The sequence below is a fragment of the Solanum tuberosum genome, unplaced genomic scaffold, assembly GCF_000226075.1.
Source record: "Solanum tuberosum cultivar DM 1-3 516 R44 unplaced genomic scaffold, SolTub_3.0 scf00034, whole genome shotgun sequence".
In the NCBI taxonomy this organism is placed as follows: Eukaryota; Viridiplantae; Streptophyta; class Magnoliopsida; order Solanales; family Solanaceae; genus Solanum; species Solanum tuberosum.
In genome coordinates, this window is record NW_006238962.1 from 2,278,027 (window position 1) to 2,295,786 (window position 17,760).

Here is a 17,760-nt window from a genome sequence, read left to right on the forward strand (position 1 = left end):
TAACTGAGGAAACCTAGAAAACCCCAAATTGTTCAAATGAGATTCAAATGGACTCTGAGATTTTGGTGGATCGGAGATTACTATTGAGACTAATGAAAGAGGAGAAATTCCACGTGGTGGGAAATTGGGAGGATAAATACACAACTGAGGAAACTTAGAAAAATCCAAATTACTCAAGTCAGATCCATATGGACTACCTGGATTTGTACCCTCCCTAATACTGAACGATCCTTCAACAACATTTGAGGATTTTTAAATGTAAAATTTTCCGACATGGAAGAGTGCTTCCATTTAAGGGTGAAATCCCAATATTTTTTATCGCATTATTGGTTCGACCCAATAACAGATGGGTTATCGGAGCCCATTAACTACCGAATTTGGCATGAGCTTTGATAATAGTATCATCTTCTTCAGGAGTAAAAGGTTGATGATCCACTTGAGGAGAAAGTTGATCACACACTTCAGGGGTTACTTAAACCTTCGTAATTAGATGGAATTTATGGGAGTTATATTAACCTCCGAAATAAAACCCCAACAATTTAAGGGTTTTTTTGTAGTACAACCAGAGCCTACATGACTTTCTAGATCGATTTGGAATCAATTGACCGATAACTGACCAGTTATTTGTTCAATGTTCCTCTACTAGCTTCTGCAATATCTCGTTCTATTGAAGATTTCAATATCGACGCTTGTTATGACCCTTTTTTCTTCATTGTTTCTACTAAATAAAATCAGTCGAGTATATGAGATAGAAGGAATGAAGGATACCAGCGATACAAAATACAAAGTATATATGTACAATGGAGTGGTAGGAGGAGGTAGGGCCTAGTATTTACTTGGTAAAGACTTGTGAGGAGAGCGGGATATATATAGTGGGGGTGGGGTAGAGGAGATAGGGGTGACCGGATCAATAGGTACTTATTAATAGTGTTTGGTGGACTGGATTAGAGGGGATAGGATCTGAGTAATATTAAAGTTTGACTAGCTATATTTAAGGAAAACAAACAAAGTAACATTCAAACTAACCATTTTAACTACAAAATAAAAGTTTGACAAATAATTGTTTCTATGGGTAAAACTTTAAGTGTTTTCACATCAAACCAATTAATATAAGAGATTTACTTTGATACGCACTTATATCGAGATTAACTAAAAATTTGATAGTAAATTAATAAATTATATTTATATCATTGGCGTATAAAATCCTTGACTTAGAGTATAGTTACATATTTTTATTTCTGGTTGTCTCAAACTCCCGATTTTTTGTGTATAAAATCTTAACGGTTTAACCGATACGAATAGATAATGATCAATAACTGATAATTTGAGATTTTAATGATCCTAGAATGATTTAGAATGTCTATAAATGTAAGTCGAATTGATAAACTTCAAATGTAAATCAAACCGACCGATACAAAACCCTAGGCGAATCTAGTATATATGTAGCTTAGGTAAAAATACATCTGCCGTTGATGTTTACATTAATAGGTTTTAATAAGTTCTATCTTAGCTCGAAGGAAAGAACAATCAAAATCAGACCCTCCAAAGAATATGAATAAACCAGGGTGTTATTGTTTTAAAAGGGAAATATTTTTATTGGAGCCTGAAGGGTAGTTTAGTCATTCAACAATTCATTCAAAATGCCTTTTTTGGAACAAACATAACGTTTCATACATCCCAAAATTCACACTTACCATATTTTTTGCCTCTATATATATGAAAGGATGTAATAGTAATCCATTTGTCTGTTTAAGTTTAAGCCGCCAACAATTCACAGCAATTGCTTCTTTAACCTCTGAGTTCCTCAATTACATTGTTTTCTGCTACCTCAGTGAATCGGGTAATTTAATTCTCAACTTCAGAACCTGTTATATCTATCCAAATTTAATTGATGTTGTGTTTCTATTCTGAAATCCCCATGAATCCGAGTTTGAAAACTGGAACCTCTATCAGCATAAGACAGAGATTAAGGTTTTCGACCTCCCCTGGGTATGTTGTTGTTGTTAGATGATGTTAAATTCTGCAAAGTAAACATATTTTCTGTATCGAAAACATGTTGTTGTTGTTTGCTAGGTTTGATCCATTCATCCACTAGAATAATAAATTTTGAATTCAGTAAATTGAATGTGTTGTTATTACCAAATTTAAACGTCTCATTTAAATTTCGTATCTGTCTCTCCATCTTTAGATAGAATTAAATAAATTTAACTTTCAACTCTTGCCCATGAGGAAGTAAATTTGATCGTGATGGACTAGTACCGATTCAGGATTCACACATTCAGCATTTGCTTTTGAGTAGTATCTAATCCGTCTACTGGTTTTGCTGATATATTCTTTCAGGATTCACACATTCAGCATTTACTTTTGGATACGAGGCACGGATCAATAGGAGCACAATGGATGGACATCTAGTTCCTCCTGGTGCTCTTATTCAATTTGTGCAAAAGGGTATTCAGTATCTTGAACTGGAAACTAATTTGAGCAATGTAAGGCATATAATTTAATATAAAAAGATCTAAACTTCAGATAGAAAAATCGGAATATCAAAATGTTTGCCTTACATTGCTCAAATTTGTTTCCAATTCAAGATATTGAATACCCTTTTGCACAAGTTTAACAAGAGCATCAAAGGAACTCGATTTCCATCCACTGTGCTCTTATTGATCCTAGCCTCGTGTCCAAAAGTAAATGTTGAATGTAAGAATCCTGAAAAAATATATCAGCAAACCAGTAGACTGATTACATACTACCGTACTAGTCCATCACGATCAAAGTCAAGGTGTCAGCCAACCTATTAGCAAATCATATTCAATATCAACTAGAGTGTCTTGACCACCTTGGAAGATCAATAAAGTCTAAAAGTAACTGAAATTTTGGTTGTTTAATCAAGTAAGAGAAGTTGAGTTTGTCTCAATCTTGTTTTTATCTTTTTTCTTTTTCTTGCTCGAATAATCAGGAGCGACTGTTCCAATGCCCCATACAGCACGAAATGATGATTGTTTATCATCCAGAAGAAAGAAAAGCAATATGACAGCCCAAAAACATCAGTGTCTTCACCATAGCAAGATCTGTGCATTCTACATTTAAAGTATTTTCAAACAGAATAACTTTAATACTTTCTTCCACTATCACTACTTTAATCATATACGTCAAATTAGCAACTTAACTTCCGTCTATAGTCAAACACCATCCTACTCACCCCAGAACCTAATAGTCATTATTTAAATAACCAAACTAGCCAATTTCTCTGTTACTAGTCATTCTTTATAATCATTGAAATATATTCCCTTCACAATTTTTATATTCCTTCTATGCTTAATCAATGAAATTTTTATGAAATATGGGGAAGTTCAAAAGAATAGAAATTCTTACGTTTCTAATAGCCTATTTGGCCAGGCTTCTTGGAGGTTAAAAGCACATAAAAGGCACTCCTTTACATTTGAGATGTTTGGCCAAAAAAGAAGGTGTTTTTGAGCAAAAAAAAACACAAAACACAAATTGTTTTCCTCCAAAAGTATTTTTTTTGTAAAAGTTGTTTTGACAAAAGAAACAGCTTGGCCAAACAGGCTCTAGATCTTAATAATATTCAGTCCCATGATAGACCCTTGGCTCGAAAAAACGCTTATCACGAATGGTTTCAGAAAAATGCTTATATCGCAGAATTTAACTTGTCTAACAACAGCATACCCAAGGGGTCAATGTAGAGTGGTGTGTACGCAAACCTTGCTCCTACTATGTGCAGGTAAAGGACAATGTTTCCAAATACACCATCGTCTCAAGTAAAGCATATCAAAGCAACTGAATTCGTCTAACAGTGATTCAAAAAAATAATTTACCATATAAAACACTTTAAGGACTATAAAGAATACAAATTATGATTTGAATCCTACAAGATTGTACATGTTCTGAAGATGAAAATTGAATTACCTGATTCCTGGAGGTACCGGAAAACAATGTAATTCAACAGGTGGGAGGTTAAAGAGGCCATTGTTTGTGAATCGGCGGCGGCGGCGTTACGTAAACAGAGATATAGGCTAGGCTACTACTACCTATGATATATTGAGAGAGGGAAAAAATGGAAAGTGGAATTTTTGGAGACACAACATTTATATACGAGACATTAGAATTAGAAATGTTTCGTTCCAAAAGGCATTTCAAATGAAGTGTTGACTGTTGAATGACTAATGTACCCTCCAAGCTCCAGAAAAAAATATTATTATTTTTAACAAAAACAGTTGGTTAAAACAAATACTATGCTGGCAAGGGTTGAATAGTTAAACATATTTAATCATATCCAAAAAAGAGAGACGGATTCAGAATTTTAATGAGATGTTTAAAATTTTGGTAATATACCACAATACATTCAATTTACGGAAATCAAAATTTATTATCTAATTTAGATGAACCCCTCATACACCTACCTTTGAGGTAGAGAGGTTGTTTCCGATATATCCTTAGCTAAGAAAATGCTTATGCACTAGAACTTTTATTGTAATACATAAATATGTCCTTTAACTTGATCTCATTTCACATGTATACCCTCCAACTTTAAGTGTGCACAAGTAGGCACTTAAACTTGTATAAAGTTGAACAAGTAGGCACATGAGTCCTATGTGGCATAATACACATAGGACACCACGTAGGACGCAAATTACCATATAGGATGTCACGTAAGACATGTGTGTCTATTTGTTCAATCTTATACAAGTTTGAGTGTCTACTTGTGCATACTCAAAGTTGGAGGGCATAAATGTAAAATGAGATAAAGGTAAAGGGCATACTTATGTATTATGCCTAAAATATATGTGAACCACTTTTATAACGAGGATATATATTAGCTCAAAATCTTAAAGTAAGGGATAACATACCCTTTTTCCCTTTTATAAATTCTATAAGTTCGACTATAAGAGAAGATTTCTAGTGATTATTGCAGCTCTGAGCCTAGCAGCCATGGGAGCCTTGCTTAGCTTCGAAAAACAGAGCTGGGTAACACCAAAATAGCAAAAAAAAGGTTTTGAAGAGTTTGTCAAACAATCATTAGACCATCCCAGGCTCCACAATCGAAGTTGTGACCTAACAACCGCCATCGGTGCTGTTAATCACACTCTAGTCTAACGGCCACGATTCATCCACTAGTCTTAATTTCCTGTCTCCTTAGAGGTTGTTACAGGAAAATGTTTACTTTGCAGAATTTAACTCAAGTAACAACAACAACATACCCAGTGTGTACACAAACCTTACATCTACTAGAAAAGTTATTTCCAAACACACTCTCGCCTTAAGTAAAGCATATCAAATCAATTAAAAAGTACTCATCTAACTAGTGATTCAAATTTCAAAACAAAATTGAATATATGAGGAACAAGCTCAAAAAGAGAAAATTGAAGTACCTGATTCATCGAAGTAACGGTAAACATTGTAATTCAGTTCGAGGTAATCAACACCATTGTTTGTGAATCGCCGGCAGAGTAAAGTAAACAGACATATAGAGAGGGGGAAATGGAAAGAGGGAAATTTGAGAGAGACGGTATTTATATATGAAGCGTTAGAATTGGATTTGTTTTAGTTTCAAAAGGCAATTCCCTCTCGCTCGCCTCTCTCCTCTCTCTCAAATCTAAATCGTGTCTCTCCGATTTTTTAATCATCTCTCCCTCGCCTCTCTCCTATCCCTGACCAAGCTCTCTCTAGCTTCTTTCTGTTCAGTCTCTCTCATTTATACAAACACAAATTATACAAATACAAATGTTAGCAATTATTTATACACGCACAAATGATAACAATCAATTCTACAAATTCAAATTATATGTCCAGTCTTTCTCTCACTCTTCCTGTCCAGTCTCTCTCGCTTATACATACACAAATTATACAAATACAAATATTAACAGTCGTTTATATACAAATCACAAATGAGAACAATCAATTATACAAATACGAATTATAAGTGTCAACTAGGGGTGTCAAATAGCCGGGTTGAGTTGAAATTCGAGATATTAAAATGGGTTGAAATAGAAACTAGGTTGGGTTCTGACCCATCGAAGATTACTTTGGGCTCAAATAGGTTGGGCTCAAATGGGCTTAAAAATGGGTTGGGTCTTGACCCACTTAATCTCAATAGTTTTAATATATTGTTATTTAATATTGTTATTTAAGTTTTATAACCACAATTTGAATTTCAACTCAAGAAAATTTTAAAAAAGAAGTTACAAATGGATAGATAAATCCTAAAAGATTTAAAATAGATAGAAATTCATACCTTCAACATAGGAACATACATTACATCAATGTAAATAAAGAGTCTTAGAACGGGTTGAAATTAGAGATTAAATTGGGCTCAATTCATGAGGATTCTCTTAAAATGGGTTAAGATTTGAATGAGTTGAGATTAAACCCAATTCAAACTATCTTGAGCCCAACCCTTAAAATTCTGGGCGGGTTGAGTAGGTTACCTATAGTTGGGCTCATTTTTGACACCCCTAGTGTCAACTATACAGATCTCTTTAGTGATACAAATGCAAATACAGATGTATTCATTGATACAAACATTGATACAAATGATGACAATAAATTATTCATATACAAATACAAATTAATAGGATTTTATACAATTTATTCAGTAATATAAATTGTATTTTGTTAATACTATTGTATTCATTGATACATATACATACTAATTATATATATACAGTTATGCATATATACAAATACAATCATTGATACATATGTATACCAGTTACATATATACAATTATATGTCAGATATACAAATACAATTTATCTCTCTGCCCTCTCTCGCTCGCCTCTCTCCTCCCTCTCCCAATCTTGATCGGCTCTCTCATCCCTGTAACTTGTAGCTACGAATCGTAATTAGCAAATTATAGTTATGGGGCATAATTAAGTTTATTTTAAGGGAAAATGCACAAGTACCCCCCCCCCCAGCCTTTGCCCAAAATCCCTGAGAAACACCTAACCTTTACTAAAGTCCTATTACCTCCCCCCCCCCCCCGAACTTATTTTTTAATTAATTTTCTACCCCTTTTCGGCCTACATGGCACTATCCTTGAAAAAATTGTCAACACGCGATGGGCCCACAAGATAGTGCCACGTAGGCCGAAAAGGGATAGAAAATTATATATAAAATAAGTTCGGGGGGTAATAGGACCTTAGTAAAGGTTAGGTGTGTCTCAGGGATTTTGGGTATAGGCTGGGGGGTTACTTATGCATTTTCCCTTATTTTAATGGCTATTTACGAAATTTCTCCTAGGGGTATCAAAATGAGTCCAGATATACATAACCCGTCTAATCCGTTCAGAATTTATGGGTTGGGCTCAAGATAATTTGAATTGAGTTCAATCTCAACTCATTCAAGTCTTAACCCAATTTTTTAACAAAAACTTCAATTGAGCCCAATTTAATCTTCAATTTTAACTCATTTAAAAACTCTTTATTTATTTATTTTCTTGAGTTGAAATTCAAGTGGTTATAAAAGTTAAATAATAATATGTTAAAATTATTGAGATTAAGCGGGTCAAATTGGGTGGGTCATAACCCAACCCGAATTTTAGCCCTTTTGAGCCCAAAGTAAACTTAGGCGGGTCATGACCCAACCCAATTTCTGTTTCAACCCATTAAGCAAACTATAGCTATAGAATGCCTAATATTTGCTATTTTTGATATTTCCCCTTTAAATATCTCCAATGTCAACTCAACCCGCTCACTTGACATCCCTATTTAATCCTATCTAAAAATGAAGAGACAGAATTTGATTTGAGAGTCTATCACGACATATTTAATTTATTGGATTCAAAATTTATTATTAATACTAATATCTTAGTGAATATTGTAGACATTGAAATTTTGTGGGACTCTACAAGACGTGTTCAATTCGAATTGGAACTCTAGAAGGTGTTCAGCTTCAATTAGAATTTTTTGTGGCTACTCAACCCTAAACCCTAGTTCATGCCTATATAAAGGGTACTAAATTCCCTAAAAGGCATCTCGAATATTCCGCAAAAGTCATGGAATATTCATATAGAGGTCAAATCTAAATCATACTAGTTCGAGAAATATGCTACTAACGGCCCTCGAATCATGGATAAATCTTAGGAGAGTAGAATTAAGGGGAGGAACATAATTGTACCCGCAATCTTGATGAATAAAATTATGTTTCTTCATTTTTTTTTGTGATTGTAATTTATTTTGTCACTTTAAAATTTAATGCAAACAAATTGGCACGCCCAGTGGGACCAAATCTGCCCTTCATCTCTTCTCTCATAAATCAAATCTGAAAATCTAAAGCTGCAAAGGTGGAAGAATGAGTACTTCAAGCCTCGTCTTTGAGTTTCATCGAGTTTACACTCCGACAAGCCTTGAAACAGGGGGAATTTGTAGACATTGAAATTTTGTAGGACTCTACAATGTTCAATTCGAATTGGGACTCTAGAAGGTGTTCAGTTTCAATTAGAATTTTTGGTGGTTACTCAACCCCAAAACCTATTTTTCCTTTTTTAAGCTAAAAGTTGAAGACTAAGACCGGTAATTCTGCATCCACTTTCCAGCCGGCTGGGAAAGAATTATGCCTTTCTGAAACAGAAACGATAGGACCGTAAGAAGCCTATATAAAGGGTACTAAATTCCCTAAAAGGCATCTCGAATATTCCGCAAAAGTCATGGAATATTCATATAGAGGTCAAATCTAAATCATCCTAGTTCGAGAAATACGCCACTAACGGCCCTCGAATTATGGATAAATCTTAGGAGAGTAGAATCAAGGGAGGAACAAATTTGTACCTGCAATCTTGATAAATAAAATTATGTTTCTTCATATTTTTTTGTGATTGTAATTTATTTTCTGTAACTTTAAAATTTTGTTGCAAACAAATATATCAAATGAAACTATTTAATTCAGATAAATAGATACATTAAATGTGAAAAATGGTCTGTATATTTGATATTTACATAAAAAAAATTACAATAGTTAACTATAGTTAAGTTATAAATTAACATGATAATGTGAATTAACTAACTATAATTGATGATAAAATTGTAAATTAAGACATGTGTGACGTGTTCATTAGGCGTAAACATTAAATAACAGTATAATTTTACCTAAATGATATATTAGATTCGTCCCTGATATTAGAGATGGCAACGAGGCAAAGCGGGTGTGGTGAGGGCCGGGTTGAAGTAGTCTTTTAAAAAGCCGATGTAGTGCAGTGCGAGTAGCGGGGGTTTCAATTTAATTTAATTTTTGTTTATTTGAATCGTAAATTTTAATACTCCCTCCATTTCAAATTAATTGAATTGTTGAGACATTATTCATTTTTCAAATTAACTTAATTGTTCAATTTTCAAGACTACTTTTAGAATGTTCTTCCAATTTTACCCTTCATTAGTTATTATTGGAATTAGTTATTAATTAATGTTTAGTTATTTTAATCATAAATTTGATAATAATTAATAAGGGTAAAAATGGAAAGTTATGTCTAATTTATGTCTTAATCTTCTTTTCTTAAAAGGTGTGAAATACCTCAACAATACAATTAATTTGAAATGGAGGGAGTAGTTAAGAATTAAATTGCATATGATTACAAACTATTTTTGCATCCAAACTCCTAATATATAACATTTATTATTATTTCAAACTATCAATTTTAGTATAACAATTTGGAACACTTTAGAGTTGATATACCCCTTTTTACAAAACTAGCTCACATATACCCTTACTGTAACACAAATGACCCAGATATACTCTTCTGATCAAATGAAAGTGGAGAAATAAAGGGAAAATGGTCAAAAATATCCCTCAACTTTTGTTTAGTAGTTAGGTTTATCCTTGACTACCGAATTTGGCATGAGCTTTGATAATAGTATCATCTTCTTTAGAAGTAAAAGGTTGATGATCCACTTGAGGAGAAGTTGATCACACCACCGGAGCCTACATGATTTTTCATATCGATTTGGAATCAATTGACCAATAACTAACCAGTTCTTTGTTCCATGTTCCTCTACTAGATTTTGCAATAACTCGCCATCTTGAAGATTCCAATATCAACGCTTGTTCTTTCCCTTTTTATTCAATGTTTCCACTTAATAAAATCAGTCAAGTATATGAGATAGAAGAAATGAAGGATACCGGCGATATAAAGAACAAAGTATATATGTACAGTGGGGTGGTAGGAGGAGGTAGGGCCTAGCACTTACTTGGTAAAGACTTTTGAGGAGAGCGGAGTATATATAGCGGGGGTGGGGGTACAAGGGATAGGGGTGACCGGATTAATAGGTACTTATTAATTATACAAATGAAGTGTATCCCATTGCTAAAATCTCATAAATTATTACTCCATCTGTTTCAGAAAGAGTGGTCTAGTTTGACTTGATACAGAGTTTTAGAAAATAAAGAAGATTTTAGAATCTTGTGATCATAAATTAAAGTTATGTCAAATGTACTAAATTGTCCTTTAATCTTGTGGCCTTAAACATGCCACGTGGAAAGTTGAATTTAAATGTTACCAAAAAAGGAAAGAGGACTTCTTTTAAAAACAGACTAAAAAAGAAATGTGCATGGTTCGATTGATTTGTCACCATATTTCTTATAAGTGAGTTACGTTGATATTTTGTGTACAAAATTTTAACGGTTTAACCTATACGAACAAATAATGATCAATAACTGATAAATTGAGATTTAAATGATCCTAGAATGATTTAGTATATCTATAGATCGATAATTGATAAGTCGAATTGATAAATTTTAAAACTGAACCGAACCGATCGATACGCAACCCTAGGGAGATCTAGTATGTAGCTTAGGTAAAAATGTATCCGCCATTGATGTTTACATTAATAGGTTTTAATAAATTCTATCTTAGCTCGAAGGAAAGAACAATCAAAATCAAACCCCCCAAATTAAGAATATGATTAAATAAATTGAACAATTCAACTCTTGGCAACATGATTTTTATTTAAACCAGGGTGTTATTGTTTTAAAAAAGATATATTTTTATTGGAGCCTGAAGGGTAGTTTAGTCATTCAACAATTCATTCAAAATGCCTTTTCTGGAACCAACATAACGTTTCATACATCCCAAAATTCACACTTACCATATTTTTTGCCTCTATTTATATGAAAGGATGTAATAGTAATCCATTTGTCTGTTTAAGTTTAAGCCACCAACAAGTCACAGCAATGGCCTCTTTAACCTCTGAGTTCCTCAATTTCATTGTTTTCCGCTACCTCTTTGAATCAGGTAATTTAATTATCATCTTCAGAACCTGTTCTATCTATCCAAGTTTAATTGATGTTGTGTTTCTATTTTGAAATCCCCATAAATCCGAGTTTAATTTTCTTGATATGCTTTACTTGATTTGAGAGGATCCGAGTTTGAAAACCGGATTCTCTATCTGCACAAGGAAGGGGTTAAGGTTTGAGTACACACCAACCTTCCCAAACACCCCTGGATATGTTGTTGTTGTTAGATGATGTTTTGTTTTTTGAATTTATACCACTAGACTGTTCCTAGCAGCCTTTTATTAATGTGATGATGTGAAATTCTGCAAATAAACATTTTTCTGTTCTTATGAGCCAACGATCTATCGAAAACAGTCTCTCAACCAGAAAGTTTGATAGTGGTTAAGGACACAAATAATTTTCATCATTTAGTTTATGGATTCATATGAATCAGCGAATTGAATGTGTTTGTGATATATTACCAAATTTAAACATCTATTTAGATTTTTAGATAAGTTAATACAAGTGGTTGCTTTGTTGAACCTGATTTGCTAATAGGTTTGCTGACACCCTGACTTTGATCGTGATGGACTAGTGCGGTAGTAACTAATCGGTCTACTGGTTTTGCTAATATATTTTTTCAGGATTCACACATTCAGCATTTACTTTTGGATATGAGGCAGGGCTCAATAGGAGCACAATGGATGGACATCTAGTTCCTCCTGGTGCTCTTATTCAATTTGTGCAAAAAGGTATTCAGTATCTTGAACTGGAAAAAAATTTGAGCAATGTAAGGCAAATATTTTAATATTCTGATTTTTCTATATTAAGTTTAGATCTTTTTATTACTCTGAACTAACTACGGAATGCAGGATGATACCGATATGGATGAAGACTTCAAGCTTCTAGAGCCTTTGGATCTCATTACAAAGGATGTAGATGAGCTGCGAAAGATAATAAAAGAGAAAAAAGAAAAGGTTCAGAAAGATAAACCTACGCGGAAGGATAAGAAGAAAGCTGACCACAGACGAGAACCTACAAGAGAAAGGGAGATAGAGAAACAACAGAAAGAAAAAGAGCCTGAACAGGACAGAGAAAGGAGTGATGTAATGGTTTTGGAAGGACATACATCTGAGGTTCGCCATGATTTCTCAATATATATCTTCTGTTTTCTGTCTTATATATTAACATTACAATTCTCTTTTATTTTTAAACTCGTGCTAGGTTTTTGTCTGTGCTTGGAGTCCAGAAGGGTCACTGCTTGCATCTGGGTAAGCATTAGTACCATTTCTTCCTTTTTTTGCTCTCGTATATGAATCACTGATGTTCTTATTCATACTTCTGTTTTCTTAGACTCGTCTAAGGAATCATGTCTATTATAGCTAATTATGTGTAATAACACATTAGGTCTGGAGACGCTACTGCTAGAATTTGGACTATTGGAGATGGTCCATGTAATTCTACTATCCCAAATGTTTTGGTTTTGAACCATTTGGAAAGTCAAGCAACTGAGGAAAACAATGATGTTACATCACTTGACTGGAATGTGAGTTTTCTACTGCTTGTTTTGGGCTGACTTTCGTTGATCTATACTTTTCTGGTGGACTTTCTAAAAATTAAACTGCATTGCTTTTAGTTACATATTTGATTTTCTTGTTATTATTAGATCTTGTATTTATGACTTTTTCTTGTACAGAGCAAGGGTACCCTGCTTGCAACTGGTTCTTACGATGGCGGAGCCAGAATCTGGAAACGATCTGGTAAGGAGCATGGAGGAAAAACTTGTTTTGAAGATTGAATGTATAAATTCCTTTCTCTTACTAACTTTTCATACAGGGGAATTGGTTAGTACTCTTAACAAACATAAAGGTCCAATCATATCTTTGAAGTGGAACAAGAAAGGTGATTATCTCCTTAGCGGTAGTTTTGATACAACTGCCGTTGTTTGGAATGTGAAATCTGGAAAATCGAAGCAGCAATTTGATTTTCATTCAGGTGTTCTGTTGCCCTTGTTCTGTCTCAATTATTCTTTATATTTTACCTCATATCTGAGCAAGGATAGATTTTGTTTTGTTTAGCTTATGTTCTCACTGTTGTTAAACAACCCCATGTAGGTCCATTGCTTGATGTTGCTTGGCGAAACAATGATTCTTTCGCGACCTGCTCCGCTGATAACATGATATATGTTTGTAATGTTGGAGCGAACAAACCAGTCAAAACGTTCTCAGGACATCAGGTGAGGACTGAAGCTTAACGTGTTATGCTTGATTCGAACACTGATGTATCCGTTGTGAATAGTCTGAAAGGGTTGTTTACTTTACCATTGCAGAATGAAATCAATACTATCAAGTGGGACCCCTCAGGTTCTTTGTTGGCTTCATGCTCTGATGATACCACAGTTAAGGTAATTCCTATCTTGTCCATCTAAAGGTTAGGCTCATGTCACGTTTCGAACTGCGCAGCAGACATAATCTTGGTATTTTTCTTTAAATGGGATAAGGTAGAGAGGCGGTGCGGTGTGCCACTGGCCCTCATGGATTTGGTCAATAATTTATTGTTTTTGTGCAGATATGGAGCATGAAACAGGATGTCTGCTTGCATGATTTCAGAGAACATCGCAAAGTATCTATTTTTGTTCTTTCTTTTTCTTTGTTGATTCATTTAATCAAATCAGACATCAGGTACTGAGTAATATGTTTTTGTTAGGAGATACATACCATCAAATGGAGTCCAACTGGTGCTGGTACAAGCAATCCGAATAATCAGATGTTACTGGCAAGGTATGCTAGTTAGTAGTTACATTTTTCTAGGCAAATTTTGTTCAACGTACCAATTCTTTAAGTAGAAGAGTAACAGATATATGTTAAAAGCGCACTTAAGCTTTGAAGCAAGGCTCAAAAGCCCCAGCGAACATTCAAGCCTCAAGAGTTGAGTTTCAAATTTTGGAATGATTGCAACCTGGACCGTAATCCCCTTGCGAGTAAAAATAATCCAAAGAGATACAGTTTCACTTTAACCGTCCAGCAATTTGTTTTTATGTGTGTGCTGATTTTATGTATTGCATTTAAACTTTTTAGTTCTTTGAACTTATTGGTTTTGTTTTATTGTCTGCCTGTGTAGTGCTTCATTCGACTCTACTGTGAAGCTATGGGATGTTGAACTGGGACGTCTTCTTCACAGCTTGAACGGTCACAGGTAATGGATGTTAACTCATTATGTCTACTTGGAATGGACACAGGAGATAGTAAGGCACTCTTAATATATTCACACTTATTTAACTGTCAAATATTGATAGGCTCGAGTATTATGAAGTTTGTTTACTCAGTTGAACTATCAATATTTGTGTATCTTTATTTTAGATCATCAAATTTTTGTATCGCTCTTGTTGAATGTTTTTGTTTTACTAATTAAGTAGGTAGTCTTCCATTTTGAATCCAGGGAACCTGTCTTTTCTGTTGCATTTTGCCCGAACGGTGAGTACTTGGCAAGTGGCTCATTGGATAAATGCATGAATATATGGTCAGTTAAGGAGGCCAAAGATTGTAAAAAACTTACAATGGCGATGGCTGCATTTTTGAAGTGTGTTGGAACAAGGAAGGGCAACAAGGTTGCAGCTTGTTTCGCAAACAAGAAGGTCTGTGTGTATGATATGCGATTGTAGAGATTGAGGAATAGCTTTTAAAAGACTTGGGAACTAAAAAAATTTCATTTTTTATGCGCTTATTTTGACATATGGTGTAAGACTTTGTTTGGTATCATGCTTTATTTCATTGCTTTATCAATCATATAGAAGTTCTTTTTCGGCTTAATACATAATTAACTTGTTAAACTTGTCAAAATATTCCGTTTAGACAATCGATCTAAGTCATGCTTCAATTGGACATGCCTAATTTGAATGTCTAAATAGAATATTTTGACTTATTAATAAAGTTTGTATCAAGCCTGATTTTTTATGACAAAATATTCATGGGCTAACACACACGAAAAACTGAAAAAAATCAAATATATTCCTGTGAAAAGTCCCCAAATGTTGCTCCCAAAACTCCCTACGGAGGGTTTCATAAAGGTTTCTCAAATCAATTGTTCGAAAGTCATATCACCAAAATAATCATGGACACACAAAAAATGGAAAAAATCGCATAATTCCTATAAATTGGCCTTAAATGGACTCTATAAATTGAGAGATTGTACGCATTGTTTCCCCAACTCCCTACGAAGAGTTCTGTAAAGATTTCGCAAAGAAATTATCTAGAAGGCATATCACCAAAATATCCATGTGCACACACAAAAACAATTAAGAAAATCGCTTAATTCCTGTAAATATGCCCCTAAATGAATAAAATGGACTCAAAAATTGTGAGATTGTACGTACTGCTCCCCCAATTCCCTACGTAAGGTTCCGTAAAGGTTTCACAAAGAAATCGTCTGGATTCATATCACCAAAATATTTATAGGATAACACATACGAAAAATTGAGAGAATTGCCTAATTCCTATAAAATTGGCCCCTAAATGGACTCTAATATATTGTTCCCCCAACTCCCTACGGAGATTTTGTAAAGGTTTCACAAAGAAATCGTCCGGAAGACATATCATTAAAATATTCATAGGCTAACACATACAAAAACTAAGAAAATCGCTTAATTCATGTAAAGTGGCCCCTAAATGTGCAAAATGAACTCTAAAAATTGTGAGATTGTACGTACTGCTCCCTTAAATACCTATGGATGGTTCCGTAAAGGTTTCGCAAAGAAATCATCTGGAAGTCATATCACCATAATATTTATGGGCTAATACACACGAAAAATTGAGAGAAACGCCTAATTCCTGTAAATTGGCCCCTAAATTCCCAAAATAAACTCTAAAAATTGTGAGATTGTATGTTGTCCTCTTCAAACTCCCTACGGAGGGTTCCGTAAAGGTTTCACAAAGAAATCATTTGGAAGTCATATCACCAAAAGATTATTGGGCTAACACACACGAAAAACTAAGAAACACTCTTAATTTTTGTAAATTGTCCCCTAAATGCTCAAAATGGACTCTAAAAATTGTGAGAATGTAGCTACTGCTCCCCAACTCTGTAGGAGTCGGCAATTTGAAATAACTATGAAGAGGCTTAGAATTGGAATTAATCATTTTTGGAAGGAATTCAAAAATCTGGAAAAAATTTGGTTAAGTATGGGAAAAAGGTGAGTTTTTGGCCAACTTTGAACAGTCATAACTCCTAGCTCAAAATGAGTTAGGTGTAGTTCCAGTTATGTTTGCGAAGCTCGTGGAATGGTCTTTCCAACGCCGCCGAGTTTGCTCGATTCTGAATTCGTATGAGTGAGTTATACCCTTTGGAAGTTGGGGAGTTGGCAGGGAAGTCCGTCCGGAATTGTAAAGGTATTTTGGTCTTTTCCCTAGCCTTTTCTTTTGGATATATATTAAGGTTTTAGACTGATTTTAAATCAGTTTTTCCTTTTTAAAGTGAGAGTTAGGGTTCTTGATAGAAAGGGAGAGAAGAGGAGAAAGGAGAAGAAGCAAACTTCGTAGATATCGTCATGATTTTCGTCGAGGGTGATCTCTATTAAGGTTTGTGAGATCATAGTGTTGGGTTGGTTCTTTCCCCCACACGCCATACTCGTTTTAAATTCTGAGAAAAGATTTAGTTGTGGTTGTTGAAATCTTGTGGTGATGTTTGTTGAAGTTGTAGTTGTGTTGTGTTGAAGTTCTTGTTGGTTTGGTGTATGTTTCCGGTGGTGTTTTTGAGTTGAATCTATTGCATGTTGAGGGTCTTAATGATTCTAAGTGTTTGGGGGAAGAATCTTTGTAGTTGAGAGGCTTTAGAGTTGGAGAAACTAAGGAGAAAAGTTGGTTTTTCAGGGAAAAAGGGTGGGGCGTCGCGCCTGCCACCGCTCCCCAAAAGGGGCTTTGAAATTTCCCCCTTGGGACGGCGCACCTAGTAGAGCGCCAGCAGGCCCCTTCTGAAGTTTTAGGGCTGGCGCCCCGCGCCTCTCAGAGCACCAAGAACGCCAACCTTTCCCATTCTTTCCCCACTTCTTCATACATGTTCCTTGGTAATGTACCAATGTTTTATAGTTGTTTTCAACTCTCTAAGGTACATTTAAACCGCCCGAATTCATCCATAAACATGAGATTATTACCCTTGAGTTCATAATTCAATTCGAGGAAAGTTCGGATCAAAGTCAAGTGAAGTTAGAGTCAAGCTTAGAAGTTAAGAAGCAAGTCTTTAAAGTTGTTCAAGAGTCTTTATTGAATGTTTTAACTTCATTTTAAGGCTCAAGTTTCAAGTTAATTCAAGAGTATAAGTTGAGTTCATTTTTCAAAAGTTATTAGGGAACTATGTATTCCCAAAGAAGTTTCTAAATGTTTTTACATTTGAGTAAAAAAGGAACTATGATTCCAAAAGAGCCTTTGGGCTAGTTTTCAAGAAAAAGGAACATCGATTCCAAGTGAGCCTTTGGGCTAGATTTTGAGTAATTATCTCAACTAAAGAAAGATGTGTTTAAAACACTTATGAGCTAAAGTATATTTT

At 34.5% G+C, this 17,760-nt stretch overlaps 1 pseudogene; it reads left to right on the top strand.

Annotated features, from left to right (window-relative positions):
- Positions 1 to 11,181: 11,181 nt before the first annotated feature.
- Positions 11,182 to 14,884, top strand: LOC102585009 (F-box-like/WD repeat-containing protein TBL1X; annotated as a pseudogene).
- Positions 14,885 to 17,760: the final 2,876 nt, after the last annotated feature.